Raw genomic sequence first — 23,302 nt, forward strand, 5'->3', positions numbered from 1 at the left:
AACTGTTATTTAAAGTAATGTTCTCTCTGATAGGAATGTGTAGGTCTTATTTGGATACTGATTCAAACAAAAAAGACAAAACATTTTTGAGACAACTGGACATTTGATATTTGATGATATTTAGGAACTCTTAGGAATACTGTTAGTTGTGATAATGGTCTTGTAATGTTAAAAGGATTGGTATCTTTTAGAGACACTGAAATATTTATGGATGGAATGATATGATCTCTGGGATTTGCTGCAGGACAATATGGGAGAGAGGAAGTGGATGGGAGTAGTGTTGAAACAAGATTGGCCACGAGTCAATAATTGTCGAAGCTGAGTGATGGGTATGTGGAGGTTCATTATATTATTCTGCTTTCATATGTGTTTGAATTTCTCCATAGTAAAGTGCTTTTTATTTTTTTTCTAAAGATTTTATTTATTTGACAGTGAGAGAGAGAAAGAGAAAGAGCGCACAAGCAGGGGGAGTGGGAGAGGGAGAAGCAGACTTCCCACTGAGCAGGGAGCCCGATGCGGGGCTCGATCCCAGGACCCCGGGATCATGACCTGAGCCGAAGGCAGACGCTTAACCAACTGAGCCACCCAGGCGCCCCATAAAGTGCTTTTTAAAAGAATATGATGTTTTGGGGCACCTGGGTGGCTCAGTCGATTAAGTGTCTGACTCTTGACCTCAGCTCAGGTCTTGATCTCAGGGTTGTGAGTTCAAGCCTCCTATTGGGCTCCATGTTGGGCATGGAGCCTACTTAAAAAAAAAAAGATTATGATGTTTTTAATACTAAAAATTTAAATACAGTTTTACCTAAAATTGGTGGTCTGCATTAGCTTGACGTTGTGTGCTGGCAGTTTGAGAACTGCTGCCTGAAGAGCATGAGGTCTTGAATAGAGGGAATATCCAATTCCTGAAGCATTGCACAAAGGACACGTTGGAAGCAAAGAACCACAAGGCAGGTGAAGTTGTCCTTTAGCGTGTTCTGTGATCCCAGAGCACTGTAAGAGTAGTTCCTGACATAGGCATGGGAGTGGAGAGACCAAAGACTTCAGCTTCAAGTTTCTCCTGGTGTTTAAATAATTTGTACTAGAGCAGGTTTGGGATGCATTAGAATGACTGACTGTGGTTTGAGAAAATACCGGTTGATCTACTGCTGGAGACACAGGCCTACAAAACTTGCTACTGCGTCTGATGCAGATACCCCGTGCAGGGGGAGCTTCCTGGTGGGGCACCCGCACATGGAGCCTGATGGCCTGGCTTTGAATCTCCTTTCTGTAACTGACTAACTCTCTGGTCTTGGCCAAATTACTAACTTACTCTCAAACTGTCAGTTTTCTGAACTGTAAAATGAGCATCATCATAGTATCTACCCCACCAGATTGCCAGGATCAAATGAGAAAACGTCAGAAGAGCATTTAACTCGGAGTGTGGCCCATGTGCCAGCAAGCGTGAACTGTGCTCACTCACCTCCCTCTGGACTCTGCTTTAGAAAGGCAGGTCTTCTTCTAACTCACCAATGTACTCCTTCTGCCGGATTCTTTTTTCTCTGTTGTTTTTTAAATTTTTTTTAAATTTGGCTTCTGCGACTCTTAGATCCATATTTGCCGCCCACCTGTAGTAACTGAACAACATCACATGACAGATGTTTCCGTGTGCTGATCTTACTGCTGGCTCTATCAACTATTTTCCTTGTCTTCTTCATGGCTTATCTTGGTCATCTATTCCATCTTCTGTGTATTTTTATAAGCCGGTTCATTTTTTTTTTTTTAATGGCATAAGGGAAGGAGTAAATAACTAGCTAAATAAATAAGCCATTTGTGACTTAGGCCAGGGGAAGAGAGGAGTCATGGGGGTGGACAGGAGAGGACTTTGATAAATGAACTTCATCGGAGTAACAGGGAGAGGAGGGGCCAACAGAAACAACCCACTGGGCCTCTTCAAAATCGTTGTTGTTTGGGACACCTGGGTGGCTCAGTCGGTTAAGCGTCTGCCTTCGGCTCAGGTCATGATCCCAGGGTCCTGGGATCGAGCCCCACATCGGGCTCCTTGCTCGGCGGGGAGCCTGCTTCTCCCTCTGCCTGCCGCTCCCCCTGCTTGTGTTCTCTCTCTCTCTCTGACAAATAAATAAAATCTTTAAAAAAAAAAAATCACTGCTGCTTTATGCCTTCCTTGGTATTCATCACGTATGCTACCATTGTTTGTTTCCCTGTAATAACGGGCCATCGAATCCTTAAAAACAGAAAAGGGGCAAGTTGTCTACTTGTTTTGGTGGCAGGGCTGGGTGTGAAAATGGGGCAGCTTTCCCCCCACTGCAAACACAGAAGCCCAGGATTCAGCCAGGTTTTCTTCTATGACTCAGTGGCTCTGTGCACTGGGGCTTCTGTCTCTGCAGCAGACAAAGGCTTTCCTGGGAAGAGGTTGCACTTTCCTGGCCAACAGGATGCTGACTGCTGACAGGCGCACCGTGTGCACCAAACACACCACTCTCTTCCACTCAGGGTCAGAGAGATGAGTCACCTCCACCAGCCCGGGGGACTCAGAGCCTTGGATCTTTCCAGCATGAATGCAGAAGGGCATGGCCTGCGGCTTTGTGATAGGGAACACAGCAAGGGCTTTTTTCAGAGATCTAACCAAGGCCTTGGTGACTGATATCTCCCCTCATAACAACTGGGGAGGAAGCTGCTAACTAGAGATAAAGATGGCAGAGTTTCTGGTCTTTTCAAAGAAAAAGTCCCTTTAGAGACAATATCAGACCTTGAAAACGAGGTGTCCCAAAAGTACACATTAGCTCTCTTCCCCCCAAACTCCTTGCTTGCCTGTCTGGAAGGTTTTGCAAAGATACAATAACCTAAGTATTTGTGCCACTCATTACCATTTTCCCACAAATTCGACGCTACTGTCCCTGCTTGTGGAGTGGCAGGGGCCTTCGGCTTTGCTCAGAGGCAAACATGGCTATGGGAACAGAGGGAGAGAGGGGCAAGGAATGGAGCGTGTGCACAGGAGTGCCGGGCGCACGCTGGTTCTGGGAAGGCAAGCCCTCCTAGTCGCACTGCCTGGGCCAGGGCCCTCCTCAGACGAAGCTTTCAGATTTCTCTCTCTCAGAAGCTTTCTGATTTCCTAGGCCTCCGGCAAGGTTCATCTTTAATTATAAGGAGCTTCTTATTTATTTATTTTCCTTCTTTATCTGTTTTCTCTAATTTAATAGAAAAAAAAGTCCATGGCTGTATCACCCTGAATGCGCCCGATCTCATCTGATCTTGGAAGCCAAGCAGGGTCTGGCCTGGTTAGTACTTGGATGGGAGAAAAAAAAACATGATATACGAAAAGTCAGAGTTAGACATGAAAACCATGAATGGCATATTGCTAAGTGCATGAAAAAAATCACAAAATCATAGGTGAACCCTATTTTTGTAGTAACAAAAACATCAGTAATAAAGGATGTGAAAGGATTCATGCCAAGAAGTGAATAGTCTTCTTTGGAGAAGGGAGTAGATTTGGGGTAGGAGTTATGAAGAAGGGGAACTTACACTTTTTACTCTGAAATTCTGGAATTTGGGGGGAGAGAGAGCACATAGTCTTTTTAAAAAGAGTAAAAAAGTCAATTTAGGTGCTCTGGGTTGGGAGTATTCACCTTCCCATGGAATGCAGGCTTGTCCTTGAGGTGGGACCCTCCCTCCCAGGCTTCCTGGGTCCATAAGGAAAGCCCCTCACCGCCCGCCCTGCCCACCAAGACACGAGACCCTCTGTCCCGCCACATGTCAGGGCCGCTAACACTCCCCGACAGCGCAATGCTGCACCTCAGGGAATACACAGCACACCCCGCTGTTGTCCTCACGTGATGCTCACGGCGATCCTGCGACGCCGGGATAGCAGTGTGTCCACTGTACACCCGAGGGAGCTGAAGCTCAAGGCGTGAAGCCACACCGCTGCTGGGAGGCAGGGAGGGCAGTGAGGCAGGCCCCCTGCACCCACACTCAGGCTTCCTTCTGGCCCCTGCTGCCTCTGGCAGAAGACGGTTGGTGTGGCGCTACCTGACGACGGCAAGAAGGAGCACAGGCACTCTGCCTGGCTGGAACATGAGGACACCATGTAAGTGCACATGCCCCTGGAATTAAATGTCCTGGGGTGGTTAACTTTATGTGCAACTTGGCCAGGCCATGGTGCCCAGTATTGAGTCAAACACCAGTCTAGATTTGCTTTTTTAGATGACATTAATATTTAAACCAGTAGACTTTGAATAAATCATTAGTCTTCATAATGTGGGTGGGTCTCATCTAATCAGTTGAAGGCCTCAAGAGAAAAAGACTGAGGACCACCCAAGAGGAGGGAATTCTGCCTCCAGGCTGCCTTTGGACTCAATAGCAACCCTACCCTGGATCTCTTGCCTGCTGGTCTGCCATTAAAATTTCAGACTTGCCAGCCCCATGTTCCTGTGAGCCAATTCCTTAAAATAAATCTCTTTCTCTTCATATATATGCACATTCTACTAGCTCTTTCTCTAGAGAACCCTGACCAATACACTTTCCCTGAAGGGTGGACACATTTAATTTAGACTACCTTTTCTTGGTATTGTCATACCTAGCAGTGAGGCTTGCCCATCTTATATGCTTCATAAACATTTGAGTGAAAACCAACAGCCAGACTAAAAACGCTCAATGGCTTTGCCAGGTGTGATTTTTTTTTTTTTTTAAAGATTTTATTTATTTATTTGACAGAGAGAGAGACGAGGAGAGAGGGAACACAAGCAGGGGGAGTGGGAGAGGGAGAAGCAGGCTTCCCGCTGAGCAGGGAGCCCGATGCAGGGCTCAATCCCAGGACCCTGGGATCATGACCCGAGCCGAAGGCAGACGCTTAACGACTGAGCCACCCAGGCGCCCTGCCAGGTGTGATTTTTATTTAAACTATTATTTCGTTCCCTTATGAATCACTCTAAAGGAAAGGAACAAAAATTGTCTTGATTAAATTAGAGGAGGGAGGGTGGGAGCAATGAGTGGTAAGATGCCTTCCATTTCTGAAGATTCTATGACCCATCATCATTCCAAAAACTATAGTTTTTGTTTTGTCTTTTACATCAGAGTAAATGTGGACTGGCAGGACCAGAAGAAGAGCTCAGAAGTGCATCTCACCTTCTCCTCAGGGGCCCTGGACCATCCTTTCTGTAAGGAGGTGCCCATTCTGTCCACGCACCCCCCACCACCACAGGCAAACACTCTCTTGCTACCATGGGCATGATGCTGAGGCCAGCATGAACTCATTTATGTGTTTTGCCCAGCAGTATTTGCACTTTACAAGAGCTGGGAGAAGAACCCAAAGAAACAGCTTCCAATAGGGCAGCTTCAATGCTCCCACTTTAACCAGGAAGGAAACTGAGGCCCAGGGATGTTGGGCAGTGTGCCCAAAGGCTACATAGGAGTCATGGTCCAAGCTGGTCAGGAGGTGGCTGGGAAGGAGAAAGGTGTCTGGGAGGATGTGCCTCACTTCTCCGGAATCCCCATTCACCAAGCCTCACCACTTCCTGGAGAGCAGATCCTAATGAAGGGCCTGAGGCCTCACATCTGCCCCCACCGTCCCCAGGGCCACATCCTGGGTATAGAGGAGTGCTTCTTCATTCCCAGTTACATTTTGGCCTCATGTCTTCTTTCATATAAGTTGTGTTCAAAGCAACGTTCATTTCCCACAATGTGGCAAGCTCATTCCCTGCCCACTATCACTTGGAGAGGTCCCTTATCCCTCAGCACTTAGCTTAGCAGTCACCTCCTCCAGAAAGCTTCCCTGTGTCTTCCCTGCCCCAGAATTCCAAGTCCACAGTGCACAGGCTCCATGTTTGTTGCCTGGCACAGTCACCAGGCTGAGATCCTTGAGGTCAGCGAGCCTGACACTGAGCAGGGTCTGGCCCACGGTAGAGCCAATAAAAGTGAGTAAACCAGGGACTATTTCCTTTTCACAGGGGAAAATGACTAGAAATTACTAGTACCCTTGCCTGATACATAATGGGCATTCCATATTTATAGAATAGTTCTTAAGAGTGAATAAATAACCCCTGACCTAAGTTATGCGGTGGAGACTCAAGGCAGTATTACCATCATATCTGGGTAAAATGTCAATGGCCACGAAGAAATTTTTTTATAGTACATGCAATGCTTTAATTTTTTTTATTTTTGAGAATGTTTTTAATTTTAAGTTTTCCTCCCATAAATTTTCTAAAACCATTGGCATGTTTTTCCTTCTCCAGAATCTAGTAATTGGCATAAAATGTAGCCTCAAATTATGTATTATAAGTATTTTAAACTTGAAATGCCATATGATACAATTCCAGGGGCCTGCCAATTATTTAAGATAAATAAGATCCATCTGGTCTCAAAATTTCTGGTCAATTCAACAAATTAAAAATCACTTGGTTTAGACATTTGGCATCATCGTGCTTGTTCATTTTTCATTCATCCATCCATTCATATGGGGAATGGAAGCCTCCTGCCACAAGAGGGGTAGTAAGGTGGTCAAGGACAGAAGACATTGATACGCAAGAAGGAGAAGATCAGAAGTGTGCTGACTGGTGGTTGGGGAGTACATGGATCCGCCAACCCCCACCCTCAAAGGACAGGCTAGCCTTTTGACCAAAATGGTGTTGTAACTGTCAAGGAAAACTAGGGAAAAAGAAGTACACAAATAATGTTGTAATTAGGAGTGGGGCCCAGCAGGGATGGGATAGGCTAGATCTTAAGCAGGAAGTAGGAAAGGAAAGGGGATAACTTAAGTATGGAAAATTTTCCTTGGATAATAAATCGCCGTTTCATGTAGGCAGTAAAAATCAACATGTAGCAGTTTTGAAGAAGAAAGGGACCCGCCGCAGGATGGAATGGGACAGCGGCTGGTCCCTAGGCCCCGCTGGAGGGAAGGCAGCATGTGGCCTGGGCGGTGACTCAGGCAGGAGGGATGTGGCGCAGGTCGCCTGCAGCTGCGATCGGCAGGACAGGATGGGACCCTGCAGAGGACATCCTGGGGCAGCCTGGGGACTTTCCATGCAGGAACATATGTGGAAAGCCATGGCCCGAGAGAATTCTGGCCTGCGTGCCAGGCAGAGTCCTTGCGCGTGAGCAAGGAGAGATGAGGGGAAATGCTAACCCTGCGCCACCACAGCACAGCGGAGATCGGGAAGGAAGCAGGGCTGACGGCCAGTGCGCTCTACAGACAGCTTCGTTACAGGCCTGGCGGCCTCCTGCCTTCCAGAGCCCTGCCTTCCATGAGCTGTGTGGAACCCTTTTCAGGGTAGCCTGGGTGCCCCACGCTCTGTGGCTTCCAGCCCATGGACTCAAACCTCAGACATGCTTCTCCTACCAGACTGGTTTGTGCCATATCTGTGTCATGCTTGTGCCTTGATTGACCCAGAATATTCCTTTAAATGGGCTTGCATTTTAAACATAGCCTCTGCCTGCTAAGTAAATATCCACATTCATAAATTACTCCCACCTGAACCACCCCTCACCCCCACCCCTGCCCCATCCCACAACACCCCCACCCCCAGTCACTGGGCTTCCTTGCAGTCAAAACCCTTCCTGGGCATCCAGGTGGTACTAGGGCACAGGACACCTTCTCCCACCTTGGAAGCAATCTTGTCACTCGGCAGAGTAGATCAGTGGGGCCTCTTGGGAGGGATAGGCACCTGCCTCATCAGGTTTCTCCACTTTTTAAATCTGTCGTGGAGTTTGGAGCTCAGGCCCCTCTCCCTACAACCTCTCCTACACACACCTGGGGGCTAGGGTTCTGGCCTAGCCTTCAGGGAGCTCCCTGCTTCCTCGGTGAGGTAAAACATCACCCTATTAACGGCCACGGTGGTAAGTCATGTTGATAGCAGCACCCACTCTTGATGAGACATAATGAGAATAGCACTTCACCTCTGTGCTCTTCCCTCCAAAATCCAGTAAGCTCAGTCCAGTTATGAGGAAAACCTCAGACAAATCCCAATTGAGTGATATTCTACAAAAGAACTCACCAGCACTCCTCAAAATTGTCCGGGTCATCAAAAACAAGGAAAGCCTATGGAACCATCACAGCCAAGAGGAGCCTAAGGAAACATGATGACTACATGTAATATGGCATCCTAAATGGGATCCCAGAACAGAAAAGGGACATTAAACAGAAACTAAGGAAATGTGAAGAAGGTATGAGCTTTAGTTAATAATAATGTATCAGTATTGCTTCATTAATTCTAGGAAATATGCTGTACTAATATAAGAAGTTAATAATCAAGGAAACTGCATTCTTGTGGGGTTATGTGGCAATTCTTTATCTTTGCAACTTTCCTGTAAATCTAAAACTGTTCTAGAATTAAAAGTTTATTTAAAAAATAAAAGCTTTTTAAAAATGTCATCCTAGAGGCACCTGGGTGGCTCAGTCAGTTGAGTGTCCAACTTGATTTTGGCTCAGGTCATGATCTCTGGGTTGTGAGAGGGAGCCCTATGTGGGGCTCCATGCTCAGCAGGGAGTCTGTGTCTTTCCCTCTGCCCCTCCCCTGCTCTCTCACTCTCTCTTACATAAGTAAATCTTTTTTTTAATTTTATTTTATTTGAGAGAGAGAGTGAGAGAAAGTGAGAGAGAGAGAACACAAGCGGGGTGAGGGGCAGAGGGAGAAGCAGACTCCCTGAACAAGGAGCCCAATGTGGGGCTCGATCCCAGGACCCTGGGATCATGACCTGAGCCGAAGGCAGACTATTAACCGACTGAGCCACCCAGGCCCCTGATAAATAAATCTTTAAAAAAAAAGTCATCCTAAAACCCCCAATGGGACAGCAACTGCTGGATCACATGTCATCGAAGAAAATTTTATCATGGATCCTAAATGCTGCCTTTCAAACCACAGGCATAATAGAGTATCAGCTACTTACTAAGTGAAACTTATCCACTTTAGCCTCCTTTACTGTTTTTTAAATATCTATTATACACTCCACAGTCCATTCACTTTAAAAATTCTGGTTTGGGGGCGCCTGGGTGGCACAGTCAGTTAAGCGTCCCACTCTTGGCTCAGGTCGTGATCTCAGGGTTGTGAGATCATGCCCTGAGATGGGCTCTGCACTCAGCTCTGAGTCTGCTTAAAAGACTCTCTCTCCCTCTGCCCCTCCCTCCCACGCTCTCTCTCTCTTTCTCAAATAAAGAATTAAATCTAAAAAAAAAAAAAAAAAATTCTGGTTCGATTTGTTTCTAATTCAAAAAGTAATCTGTTACTTGGTGCCACTTGAAAAAAGGAAATTGTTGTCAAAATTGTTTCTCCCTTAAGAAATAGTATTATTTGCAGAACTTCCATTAAGAGCATTTTTGGAAATGACTCAGAATGCTCACCGGCTCTACCACATTCTACCTTGTAGGAACTGTGATAATGAAGCAGTAATCTCCAGTAACAGCTAGATGTGACAAAACCCAGATAAACAGATTCCTCATCTTATTGTGCATATGCAAAGTCTGGCCCATTGTCTCCTGGAGTAATTTGTGAGGCTGTAAATATATGTTACTCTGGTTGTATCCACCATGAGTTTCCTGTGCTGTTGTTTAATGGGGATGGTAGGATTTGAGAAGGGGAGAGAGATTATCAAGGGCAAGTGGGGAGAAGCTTTTCTTGTTAGTAGGAATATCTCAAACAGTAGTGCCTTGATGTACCTATTTGGCATGTGACACATCATTCTAGCATCATGGAATCAAGTTATGGAAGACTTTCGGTTGAAAGGAAAATAACGGGCTGGCCAATGCCTTTGATACCCTGAAATATGCCCTGTGCCCCGGCACGCATACCTGCCCCATCGCGGCAAGGCTAACATCTCACTGTTTTGTTTTGCCAGCAGTCGTTCCAGCTCGCTTGCCTCTTGGGCTTCTTCCCACCTCAGTCCTGTCCCCCTACGCTTTACCCCTTACCAGCTTCTTCCTGGCTTCCTGTTCTTCCCTGTCTCGCGCACATCCTTCACCTGTGTAGGAGTCAGGGCAGAAACCAGGGGGCTGTCAGCAGGACTTCTAACGAGTCCTCTGGATGCCCAATCCCTTGTCAAACGCTCCTCACAGTTTGTCTCATTTAGTTAGCAATGGCTTCGGCATTTCAAAATGAAACAATCAGCCAATCAAAAAGCTGCAGAGCAACGGACTGTCGTCCACATCTTAAAGGCCCACACCCAGAGGGATGGCCTGATGAGATTCTCTCTTTAGGCGGTTTGCTCACTTCTCCTCTGCTGGTGACCAGTGATCCCCCGTTGAAGCAAACCTGGCTGGTCTGCTCCTGTCTGGGGGTCCAGGTGCTGCTTACTTCCATAAAACAACAGCCGAGGTTTCTTAGAGCCTGTGGCGGCCCAGTGTTGGCAGCTGCTCACTCCGCGCATGGTCATGTTGGGATGGGCAAAGCGTCCGACTGTTTTCCCCACTATTCTGTAAATTCTGCTAAATGCTGTTTGCAAATGGATTCGTCCCCTTGCTGACAAAGCAGAATTAGTGACTGATAATATTTTCACCATCATTTCACAGCCAGGCCTGACAATGAGGTGGGAAGTGCTGGATTTGGAGGCCAAGGATCTGGGTTTAAGCTCCAGGCCTTCACTTAGGAGGGTAGGTTACAAGAATGCTTAGAAATCTTAATGTGAAATGAAAATGAAGGTAATAATCCTGCATGTTGTGCAGCTTATGTGAAATTTCATGTAAAAGAATTTTGTGAGGTGCCGTAGTATTCATGGTATACAATTTACAGAAGATGCTTCTTGAGCAAGCTGAGGTGTGATGCAGGCAGTTTCAGAACTGTCAATTTCATTATGATATTCAAAATGTGGTTCTTAAGGCCTTCTGCACCTGGAACTTGACTACCAATTGAATATTAAAAAGGTTGAGAATGGCTAGAATCAAAAAGACAAGAAAGGTAACAAGTGTGGGTGAGTATGTGGAGAAAAAGGAACCTTCATATACTGTCAGTGGGAATGTAAATTGGTGCAGCCACAGCGGAAAACAGTATGGAGGTTCCTCAAAAAATGAAAAATAGAAATATCATATGATCTAGTAATTCCACTACTGGGTACTTACCTAAAGAAAACAAAAACACTAATATGAAAAAAATATTTGCACTCTTACGTTTATTGCAACATTATTTATAATAGCCAAGATATGGAAGCAACCCAAGTGTCCACCTATAGATGAATGGATAAAGAAGATGTGTATATATACACAATGGACTGTATTACTCAATCATGAATAAGGATGAGATTTTATCCTTTGCGACAATATGGATGAACCTAGAGTATGATGTTAAGTGAAATAAGTCAGAGAGAGACAAATACCATATGGTTTCACTTATATGTGGAATCTAAAAAACAAAACAAACAGCAGAAACAGACCCATAAATACAGAGAACAAATTGATGGTTGCCAGAGGGGAGGGTGGTGGGGGGATGGACAAAATGGGTGAAGGGGAGTGGGGGATACAGGCTTCCAGTTATGGAATGCATAAGTCATGGGGTTAAAGGTACAGCATAGGGAATGTAGTTAATGGAATTGTTAATAGTGTTGTATGGTGACAGGTGGTAGCTACACTTGTGAGCACGGCGTGTTGTAGAGAGATACTGGATCACTATGTTGTACTCCTGAAACTAATGTTAGACAGGAAAGCTCTTGAACTGGTCGGGGCCAGACATTTGCTTTACAAACTGTCAATCTGTCACTCTAAGTGAGAAAAGATGGGTAGGAGCTGACACGGTCTTTTACATGGTTCAAGCCTTTGGAAGAGGAGATTGAGATGCCGGTAAAGGTTGCTGGAACCTGCGGCTGTAGTGGGTCATCCGGGCTCTGCATTTTTTTCATTCTCTGAATGCTATCTTCTGATGAGCTGAGTTTTAATTTTGATGCCCTTTTTTTGATCACTATTTTTCTTGTGCAGTTAGTGTTTTTTGTATTCTAAGAAATATTTGCCGACCTCAAGGTCATGAAGGTATTTTCCTATGCTCTCTTTTAGAACCATTAGTTTCCCTTTTCTATTTAGATTTGTTATCCATCTTGAACTAATTACTTTGAGTATGACGTTAGGGCTTGTGTAAATGTATAATGACATGTGTCCATCACGGTGGTATTGTACAGGGTATTTTCAGTGCCATAAAAATCCTCTGTGCTCTGTTTATTCATCCCTTTCTCCCCCCCGACCCCTGGCAACCACTGGTCTTTTTACTGTCTCCAGAGTTTTGCATTTTCTAGAATGTCATATAGCTGGAATTATACACAGCCTTTTCAGATTGGCTTCTTTCACTTAGTAATATGCATTTAAGTTTCCTCCATTTCTTTCCATGGCTTGATCACTCTTTTTTCCCCTGCTCATTTCTTTCTAGTAATAAATAATACTGCATTGGCTAGATACAGCACAGTTTATTTATCTGTTCACCTACTGAAGGTCATCTTGGTTGCTTCCAAGTTTTGGCAATTGTGAACAAAGCCACTATAAACATGCCTGTGAAGGTTTTTGTGTGGACATAAGTTTTCAGCTGCTTTGGGTAAATACCAGAGAGCATGACTGCTGGATCACGTAGCAGGTTTAGTTTTGTATGAAATGTCAAACTGTCTTCCAAAGTAACTGTACCATTTTGCATTCACACCAGCAATGAATGATAGTTCCTTTAGCTCCTCATCCTTTTCCACATTTGGTATTGTCAGTGTTCTGGATTTTGGCCATTCTAATAGGTGGACAGAGGTAGTATTCACTTTTTTGGTGTGCAGTTCTATTTCACATAGAATTTTAAAAATTGAGATATAATTTACATACAATAAAAACCTTTTAAAGGTGTACATACAGTTCAGTGGTTTCTAGTATACTCACAATGGTGTGCAACCATCACCTCTATCTAATTTTAGAACATTTCCATAATGCCCCACCCAAAACCGCATCCATCAGCAGTATCTATTTCTTCTTCTCCCCAGTCCCTGGCAACAACAAACCTACTTTCTGTATCTATGGATTTACCGATTCTGGACATTTTCTATCAATGGAATCATGTAATATGTGACCTTTTGCATCTGGCTTCTTTCACTTTGCATCATGTTTTTAAGGTTCATCCATGTTGTAGCAGGTGTCGGTACTTCAGTCCTTTTTATGGCTGAATAATATTCCATTATATGTATGGATAAACCACATTTTGTTTATCCCTCCATCAGTTGATGGACATTTGGGTTGTTTCACCTTTACGCTATCATGAATAGTGCTTCTATGAACACTCATGTACAAGTTTTTGCTTGAATACTTTTTCCCAATTCTATTTGGTATATACCTAGTAGTAGAATTGCTGAATCGTTTGGTAATTCTATGTTTAACTTTTTCAGGAACCATCAAACTCTTTCCCACGGTGGCTACCCAATTTATATTCCCACCAGCAATGCATGACAATTCCAATTTTTCCATATCCCCTCCAACAGAGTTTATTTTCTATTGCTGTTTTTTATAATTATTATAGCTATCTTAGTGAGTATGAAGGCATATCTTATTATGATTTTGATTTTCATTTCTCTGGTGACTAATGATGTTGAGCATCTTTTTATGTGCTTTTTGGGCCATTTGTATATCTTTGTTGGAGAAATGTCTGTTCACTTGAAATCAAGAAGTGTGAGTCCTTCAATTTTGTTCTTTTTTTTTTTTAATCGGGAGAACTTAACTTTTTTTTTTTTTTTAAGATTTTATTTATTTGACAGAGAGAGACACAGCGAGAGAGGGAACACAAGCAGGGGGAGTGGGAGAGGGAGAAGCAGGCTTCCCGTGGAGCAGGGAGCCCGATGCGGGGCTTGATCCCAGGACCATGGGACCATGACCTGAGCTGAAGGCAGACGCTTAACGACTGAGCCATCCAGGCGCCCCTTCAATTTTGTTCTTTGCAAATTTATTTTGGCAATTGGAATCTCTTAAGATTCCATTTAAATTTTAGGCTTTTCTATTTCTGTAAAAAAAAAAAAAATGCCATTGGGATTTGGATAGGGATTGCATTGACTCTACATATTGCCTTTGGGTACTACTGTCAGCATAGCAATATTAAGTCTTCCAATACATGAAAATGGGATGTCTTTCTACTTAGGTCTACTTTAATTTCTTTCAGCAATGTTTTGTAGTTTTCAGGATACACAAGTCTTTTGCCTCCTTATTCCTATGTATGTTATTCCTTTCGTGCTTTTCTAATAGAATTGCTTTCTCTATTTTCAGACTGTGCATTACCACCATCATAAACAAGATTTCAATACCCCAAAGTGTTCCCTCTGGCCCTTTTTGTGAAATGGTATTTTTAAATTTAATTTTTACTTGTTTGCTACAAGTGCATAGAAATACAATTTACATTTGAATATTGATTTTGTATTCTGGGACCTTGCTGAATGCAAGACTAGTTCTAGACAATTTTAATTCTTTCTTCCCAATCTTTATGCCTATTTTTTTTGCCCTATTGTCCCAGTGAATAGTGATGTCCAGTACAATGTTGAATAGAAGTGGTGAGAGTAGGCAGCCTTACCTTGCTCTTCATTTTAAGGTGAAACTTTCAATATTTCATCATTATGTATGCTGTTAGTTGTAGGTTTTTTGAAGTTCGCTCTATCAGGTTGAGGAAGTTTTTTTTTTTTTTTAAGGAAGTTTCTTTGTTACTCCTCGTGTGCTGAGAGTTTTTATCCTGAAGAACCATTGAATTTTGTAAAATGCTTTTCCTGTATCTATTGAGATGCTCATATGATTTTTCTTTTATTCTGACAATGTGATGAATTATATTGATTGCTATTAAAAAACTTAAACAACCTTACATTCCTGGGGAAATTTCCCTGTTTTTGGTCATGTTGTATTATCCTTTTTAAAAAGAATACTGGGCTAAATTTGCTAATATTTTGTTAAGGATGTTTATGTCTGTGTTCATGAGAGATATTGGTCTGTGGTTTTCTCTTCTGGTAATGTCTTTGTATGCTTTTGGTATTAGGGTTGGGCTGGCCAAAAAATTTAAAAATTGGGAAATGGTTTCCTCCTCTATTCTCTGAAACAGTCTGTGTACAGTTGGTATAATTGCTTCCTTGCAAGTTTGATAGAATTTACCAGTGAAACCATCTGTGACTGGAAAAGGTTTCAATCACAAAAGGGTTTTAGGTGCACACTCAATTTTAAAAATCAACATGGAGATCTTCAGATTTTCTATTTCTTCCTGTGTCAGTTTTGATAAATATTGTTTTTCAAGGAATTTATTTTATCTAACTTGTTAGTACTTTTTAGCATAAAATTATTCAAAAACTATTAACCTTTATTAATCTTTTATGTCTGCATGACTGCTAGTGAAACCCCCTCTTAATACTGATGTTTGAAATTTGTGTTTTCTCTCACTGACTTAATGATATCATTTTCTATCAACCTACATTTCTTGTAGTGTGAATTTGATAAAGATGATTCTCAGCCTTTGTTTATCTAAAAATGCCTTATTTTGCCTTAATTTTTAAAAGCTATTTTTGGTAGTTATAGTTTACTGACCCTAAGTTGCAGGTGTTTTTCTTATAGGACTTAAAAGGTTTTGTTCCATTGTCTTCTGGCCTTCACTGTTTCTGATGAGATGTCAGCTTTAATTTTGTATGTATATAATGTGTCTTTTTCCTTTTGCTTCTTTTAACATTTTTCTTTAACTTTATTGCAGCACTTTGACTACAAAGTGCCTGAGTGTGTTTTTCTTTGTATTTACTTTGCCTTTGACTTGCTCAGCTTCTTGGGTTTGTGGGTTTATATTTGTTTTCTCTTGTTTAATCATAACCTAACTGTCATTTAAAGCTTGGCTGCCTCCCAGCCACAGTGTCTTCTTCTATAGCAGGCCTGTTCTTCTACCTACCTGCACCCAGGCTAGGTTGGCTTAATGATGAGGGGCTCATCTCCACCTAAAATTCAGTTAGTCAGGCTTCCCTGTATCTACAACTCATTCACCAAATAGAAATGTATGGTTCTTAGTTCATCTAGATTTATTTTTGTTGCTGTCATGGTCCTGAAGGCCTTTTGCATTCTTCTTCATTCCTAATCCTGAAGAAGAACTGAAGGTGTTTCTTCTTATTCTCTTCATTCTCTATATATGAGAGATTGTACTTCCTGCCTCATAAAAGTTAGGTATGGCCATGTGACTTGGTTGACCAAAGAAATGTGTAAAGTGTGAATGCTTCAAGGCAAATATCCTTGTGTATGATTGGACACTGTCACTCTGTGTGGTAAGCTGAATAATGGTCCCCGAAAATGTGCACATCTTAATCCCTGGAACCCGTGAATATGTTACTTCACTGGACAGAGAGCATACTGCAAATGTGATAATGCTGGGAGTCTTGACATAAAGAGATTACCCTTGATTCTCTAGGTAGGCCCAGTGTAATCACAAGGACCCTCATAAGAGGTAGGCAGAAGAGTCAGAGTGAGAGATGGTAGCAGAAGTAACAGAGAGAAAGAGAAAGAGATTTGAAAATGCTACACTGCTTGCTCTGATGGAAGATGGATAAAGGGCCATGAGCCAAGGAATGCAGGTGGCCTCTAGAAGATGGAGAAGGAAGGAAACAGATTCTCCCCTAGACCTCCAGAAGAAAAGCAGCCCTGCCAACACCTTGATTTTAGTGCATTTTGGACTTGGACTTCCCTAACTAAGTCAATAACTTTGTGTTGTTTTAAGCTACTTAAGTTTGTGATAATTGGTTATAGGAGCAATAGAAAACTAATACACTCCATCACAACAACAGCGATGCTCCCCACTGGGGAGACTGTCAGCCTGAATTCTTCAGTGAGCAACACAGAGCAAAGCAGAGTCACCAGCTGCCCATGGCGGACTTGGAGTATGAGTAAGGAATAAAACATTATCCTTTTAAGCCTTAGAGATTTTGCAGATGTTTGCTTTTATAGCATAGCTACCTGTGGGTACAAATCCCACATAAATAACTGTACTCTGTACAACTTTGCTGTGGGGCATGAAGACATTTCTCTGTCGAGCCTGAGAGTTCAGGCCCCTAGAAGTGATGAGACATTTGGGCTGTTCTGACAGGAACCTCAGAAGCGGTTTAGAGCTACTTCAGTAGGTCTGTTGAAGGCCTGCCATGTTACGGCTCCTCAGTGGCCAAGACAATACCTACAGAGGTTTACGGTGTTCTGCTCCTTCCCTCAGGGAGAGTACAGTCTAATCAGTGGGAGAGCCTGTGCAGGCAGGAAGCCCGGATGAGAAGATAAGGTGTAGACTGATGCGTACCTCAGAGGGTTTGGTAGTGCTGAACAAGAGTTATTGTGAGGAGGAAATTTGCTGAGAGAAACAGCATCTCTCAGTCAGAAAGGAATTTTTCTAGATGTTGCTGCTCAGGAGGGGCAGAGCTGAGATCTCCATTTTACTTTAGTGAGAACAAGTCAAATAACAAAAGCACAAATGAAAAAACAAGCTGAAAGCATATGCTTCTACAAGCAGGTACACTTCAGTATCTTCCCTGGGGTCTCCATCTCCTTTGTGTCTCTGAAGAAGAGCGCGATGAATGTTCCCAAAGACCTATCCAAATGTGTTAAGATTCTGCTGCCTTCGCCTCAGGTCATGATCCTGGAGTCCCAGGATCGAGTCCCCCATCGGGCTCCCTGCTCAGCAAGGAGTCTGCTTCTCCTTCTGACCCTCCCCTCTCTCATGTGCTCTCTCTCTCTCATTCTCTCTCTCAAATTAAATAAAATCTTAAAAAAAAAAAAAGATTCTATAGTATTGTAATCGTGATTGCATTTTGCAAGAAGGGTAAAAGGTGTCCATTGCCTTGGCTTCTAAGGCAGTGAGGAATGTATTACATTTTTCAAGATTTCTCTTGGGATCCAGGAAAGATGTAATGAATCATTTCATCTAATGCTCTGTGAGGGCTAACTGGTCCTGACCCCGACTCTGGGTCCAGGAAAACCTGGGAGTGGGAGTGTGTTTTCTAGATTCTGAAGTAAAAGCTTCCAGCAGCTGGACTGAGTCAGGAGACCCTTCTGAGGGTGGGGTTGGAGGGAGCCAAGCAGAGTGTACCTAGAGGAGTGTGAACCATGATCAGGGGAGTGAAAGGTAAAGCAGACATAAGAAAAGCTCACCCACCACAGGGGAAGGTGAGGCAAGGAGCTGCTGGGAAACAGAGTCGTAATGACTGAAATTAGCAATCTGGAATCAAGTCCAGAGACTGAGTGGGATGTGCTCAGTGAGATAAAGTCTTTCTTCATGAGGTGCTGGCCTCACGGCCTGGGAAGGCCTGTGGCTCAGATAATCAGGTGAGGGGACTTTTTGAACTTCACACGGAGGAGGGCCCTGATTTATGTGGATACCATTCTCTTTCCACTCTTCCATATTGGCCCATGTAAACCTTACCCATGAACTCTCCCTTATCTTATTTGCCTCAGGGCCTTTGTACTGGCTCTTCTTTCTGATTGGAAGGCTCTTCCTCCACATATCCACTTGGCTCACTCCTGTTCCGTCTTTTCTCAAATGTCACCTTCCCCGGAGGCCTTTCTCTGACCACAATTGTAACCTGTTCCACCCGCCCTATCACTGCCCACCTCTCTTCTTTTTATTTTTCTGGCTTTTCTTTTTCTGTGGCACCGATCTGACTTCTGGTACACAGTGAAATTTACTGATTTACTCTGTTAGTGGCTCATTGTCTGTCTCCTCCCGCTTTAAGTGCAAGCTCCATGGGATGGGACTCTGTCTGGTTTGCTGTATCTCTAGGGCTTTACTGGCCTAGCATACCTCGGAGACTCTAGAAACCTGTTGCATAGGTGTCTTGTTGAGGCTAGCATATTCCATGACCAACTCAGGTAACTGAGGGGCTAGCATACATCATATAACTCAGATTAGGGCTGGCTGTCCACACCATATTGGAGAATCCTGACACCTCTTTGTGGCTGCCAGTTAAGTAATTTTACTCTTCTTTTAAAATATCGTTACCTTTTCTAAAAGCTTGAGTCCTCTTGCCTCTTTTCTGCTAAGGGTAGAAGCAGGTATCTACCTCCCCAGCTACCCAGCTAGGAGTGCTGGCTGCAGAAGGGCCTAGTTGCCTTCCCCACCCCATGTGAGGATCACAAGTCTCTGCTTCAGCTTCTTCTTGGGTTCTCTCTTCTCAAGGGGACAGGAGAGAGTGGGGATCAGTGTTACACACTAACTAACCCCTCCCCCACACATACTCACATACACACTTCTACAAAGGGCCTTGGTTTCTGGGGACACACTGCTCAGACATCTGCCATAATGCATGTCTCCCCCACTTGGCTCCCCAGTCTCTTCGGGGCCTTGTCCTAGGCCAGGACTACAGGCTTTTGGGAACAGTGGGACCCAAGGTGCTGAATTGTACTGTCAGCTTGGGCCATGTTTCCGGCCTCCCAGAGTCACAGCTAATTGCTAGGACTCAGAGCAACGACCCTCACTGCCAACATACATGTGCATGCGCACACATACACGCACGCACGTGCGTGCACACAGACACACACACACCCTCTTTCCTGAGGCAGGCAGCTCTCTTGCTGGTCCATGCAGCTGCTAGGTCCACCAAGCTGCCCTGCACCGCAGGCCACATTCTAGGTTGCTCTGCATTCAACAGCCGCAAGGGCAGTAGGTCCCTAATTTTCGTCCACAGACACATGGTGGCTCTTTCAGAGTCTAGGTTTAGAAACAGATAGTGGGGAGGCATAAGGCCAGAGAGAGATGGCAGCTAGGCCTGTTCCCTGGGGCACCATGAAAAAGTGAGATTAATCTCCTCCTGCCTCTGCCTCCTGAGTGCTTCTCCCTCTACTGCTCAAGGCTCCACATACATGAGCTCCTGCAAGTGCTGCACAACCGCACAGGGCACAGCATTCATGGTATTCTCCCCACCGCATGGGGAGGGAAGTGGGGAGAGGATGCCTGGCCTTCTCATATGCAGGCTAGTTGGCTACATATGATGCATCATGGCCTGTTCCTTCTTCCTGTCCAGCTCTCTCTAACCCCCCATGTGACTGTATGTGGAGATGGGGCCTGTGAGGAGGTGAGCAAGGGTACATGAGGTCATAAGGGTGGGGCTCTGATTCCATAGGGCTAATGCCCTTATATGAAGAGGCACCAGAGGGATGCCTGGGTGGCTCTGTCAGTTGAGCATCCAACTCTTGATTTTGTCTCGGATTGTGGTCTTGGTGTCGTGGGATCGAGTCCTGCATGGGGCTCTGCACTGAGCCTGGAGCCTGCTTGAGATTCTCCCTCTCCTTCTGACCCTATCCCACTCACATGTGCTCTCTCAGTCAATCAATCAATAGACACCAGAGAGTTCTCTCTCTCTCTGAGAATACACATGGAGGAAAAGCTGTGTGAAGACATAGTGAGGAGAGCTGTCTGGAAGCCAGGAAGAAAGTCCTCACCAGAAACTAGCCCTGTCAGTCCTTGATCTTGGACTTCTAACCTCCAGAACTGTGAGAAAATAAATTTCTGTCCTTCAGCTCCCCAGTCTATAGTCCTCTGTTATGGGAGCTTGAGCAGAATAATACAGGAGCCACCATGAGATCAGCCCAATATAGCCTGGCCTATGGATCCAGGCTCTGGGGCCTCTGATTCTGAGGACAATGGTCCCTACTGTGGTTCCTTGACCCAGGATGCAGGCCTGGGCAGGGTCCTGCCTGTCCTGGCCTGCAGTGCTCACTCAGCATTTATAGTTTAGTCATCGAGGACTCTAGAAATGGATTTTCCTTTCCCCCACAAGTTGAAAATAATCTTCCCCAGATATCATGTTGAAGCCTGCAATGAAACCTCCCTCTTCAGACCCCACCCTCCACCCCACAACACTGTGAAGAGACCACAGTGATTATCTCCTATGCTTCCTCTGGTTCTCTGGGGGTACTGAGGAAGCGCACGTGGCCGGGACAAGGTCCACATGGGGCTTGTACAGGGTGGATCTGCTTGGGCAGGAACACTGAGAACTGCCCCCTGGCACGGGTTACTCCCTGGGCCTGGCTACTCTCTCCTCCTGCCAGCTGTCCAGGGCTGAGGGGGGGAGCTGTGGTTCCTGGGTGAGGGTGGCAGCTTGTGGCACCGCGGCTACAGCTCTATCTCCATAGGAACGCTCATGCTTTAGGGTTGAGGTCTAGATGGGCTACTTGGTTAGTTTAGTTGGTTTAGCTTAGGGTGGGGGAGAAGAGGGAAGAAAAGGGGGGGCAGGAGTCCCAGGAATCCAAGCCCAGAGATGTCCGACCCCGCAGAGCCAGGCTGGGCGGGGACACAGGCGGCACCTGACACAGTCATCTCTCTGGATGGCACTTCAGAGGACGAGACGTGTGAATCCCCAATTCAGAGCCACTGTGCTCCCAACATCCTCGTGGGTTTTGCTGCTAGGGCCAAATCACAGAGGAGGGTGTTTATGGAGAAAAGTCTTTTTAGAGCCTTGACTCATTTTGGATTGTTTGGGAAGGCTTTTTTCAGCCCCGTGTGTTTTTGAAAAAGCAGCACAATAGTCAGGCTGACATCATCTGGTGTTAATGGGAACACTATAAACATTTCCACTTTGAATCAAGCCAAAGCATTATTTTACAAAATTATTTAATCACTTGTTCCAGCATTCACCTAATCAGTGCAAATGTCAAGCAAAATGAAAGAAACCAATGTATTAAGAAATAGATTAATTTGTGGTAATGATAATAATGACAACAAGCCCCTAGTTAGGCTAAGTACACAAGGTTCTGGATTTCTTCCAGGGGCTTCCACAGAGCAGAGGAATGTTTTTGCTATTCACTTACACAGCTGAGCTGGCCGGCTGCCACGACAGGCAGCTTTGTTTATTTGGTTTTCACTTTTCAGCATGAAATACAGTCCTGTCTTGATTCTCCTGCCTCTGGAACTCTCTGACTTCTTTAACTAGAATCCTTTCTGCTCATTTGCAGAATGAGTCCCTCCCCTGGGACTGGTGGGTGCCTCGAAGCAGGGCTGGGGGTAGGGGGTCTGCACGGACTGCAGCTCTGCTTGGCCAGGTCATAAATCACAGTTTCTGAGTTAAACCTTTCCTGAGCAGTAAGCTTTATTTGGGGATAGCACTGATTTGGCTTTTGAGCTCAGTGTGACTTGGTTGTAAGCCTAGCAGACTGCTTTATCTGGGGAATCCATGCATGGGCTCTGTCTTGTCGTCACAACCCCATGACGCCGCTCATGGGCACGGCGGCGTTTATGTGCCCTCATAAGCCCAGCAAACAGTCCCCTGAGGCAGGGGACATCAGGTCTGGTGCCAGCATAGCACTTCTTACCATGCTCTAGCCCTGAATAACAGCAGGGGTGCATGAGGAAGACACCTCATAAATAAGTAAGCTCTTCATAGAGTATATGAAAAGGTGAAAGCCGTGGAAAATAGGAAAGTAGATCAGGGTGAAAGATGTTGGGTGTTTCCGGGAATGTGTGGGGAGTTTACAGTTCAAGATAGAATGGCCTGGCAACCTGGCGATTGTACTCTTGGCTGTTTATCTTAGAGAAATGAAAACTTGTGTTCACCCAAAATCCTAAACATGAATTTCCAGAGCAGCTGTATTTGTAATAGCCCCAAACCCCAAACTGGAAACAACCCAGCTGTCCTTCATAGGGGGAATGATCAAACAAACTGGCATCTCCTTACTGTGGGATACTTACTACTCAGCAATGGAAAGGAATGAACTATTGATACACCCACAACCTGGGGGAATCTCCAGAGAATTATTCTCAGTTAAAAAAAAAAAAAAGTCTCTCCCTCAGGGTAGACTTATACCATACTATATGTCCAGAGGGGCACTTACACCATTTATGGTGTAAGTGCCCTTATACTATATGATTCTATTTATACGACATTCTTGAAATGACAAAATTATAGAAATGGAGCACAGCTGAATGGTCGCCAGGGCTATAGAGGGGGCGGGGCCAAGGGAAGGGGCGGGGCTATAAACGAGCAGTATGAGTGATCCTTGCTGGGAGGGAGATATTTTGTATCTTGACTGTATCAACTGTAAACGATATCATATTTTGTATCTTGACCGCAATGTCCTGGTTGTGCTACTGTACTATAGGTTTGCAAGATGTTAACACTGCAGGAAACTGCGGGAGGGGCCCAGCCAATCTGCCTGTATTATTTCTCGTAACTACATGTGAATCTACAACTGCCTCACAAAAAAAAGTTTAATGACTCCCAAAATAGGGTGGCCCAGGTGGGTCCACTGAGAAAGTGACATTTGAACTAAGACTTGAAGGAAGTGGAGGAGACAGACATGCATTTATCTGGGTAGGCATGGGAGATGAATCACAGGGGCAGCTGGGGCCAGACCCCAGAGGCCGTGGCAGGCACAGTGAGGCCCTGGGCTTTCACTCCTTTTTTTTTT

At 44.7% G+C, this 23,302-nt stretch overlaps 1 protein-coding gene and 1 long non-coding RNA gene across 5 annotated transcripts in view; one reads left to right on the forward strand and one right to left on the reverse strand.

Moving 5' to 3' along the window:
* The window catches only part of LOC118533873 (zinc finger and SCAN domain-containing protein 30), a 508,183-nt gene that overhangs the window by 354,700 nt on the left and 130,181 nt on the right, over positions 1-23,302 (forward strand). The gene's annotated exons all lie outside the window — the stretch shown is intronic.
* The window catches only part of LOC118533882 (uncharacterized), a 146,264-nt gene that overhangs the window by 75,220 nt on the left and 47,742 nt on the right, over positions 1-23,302 (reverse strand). For both annotated transcript variants that reach the window (XR_013443337.1, XR_004916409.2), the window contains exon 3: positions 1,460-1,613. This is a non-coding gene — a long non-coding RNA (uncharacterized LOC118533882). The remainder of the gene's footprint in view (positions 1-1,459; positions 1,614-23,302) is intronic.

This window comes from Halichoerus grypus, chromosome 13, assembly GCF_964656455.1.
Source record: "Halichoerus grypus chromosome 13, mHalGry1.hap1.1, whole genome shotgun sequence".
Classification (NCBI taxonomy): Eukaryota; Metazoa; Chordata; class Mammalia; order Carnivora; family Phocidae; genus Halichoerus; species Halichoerus grypus.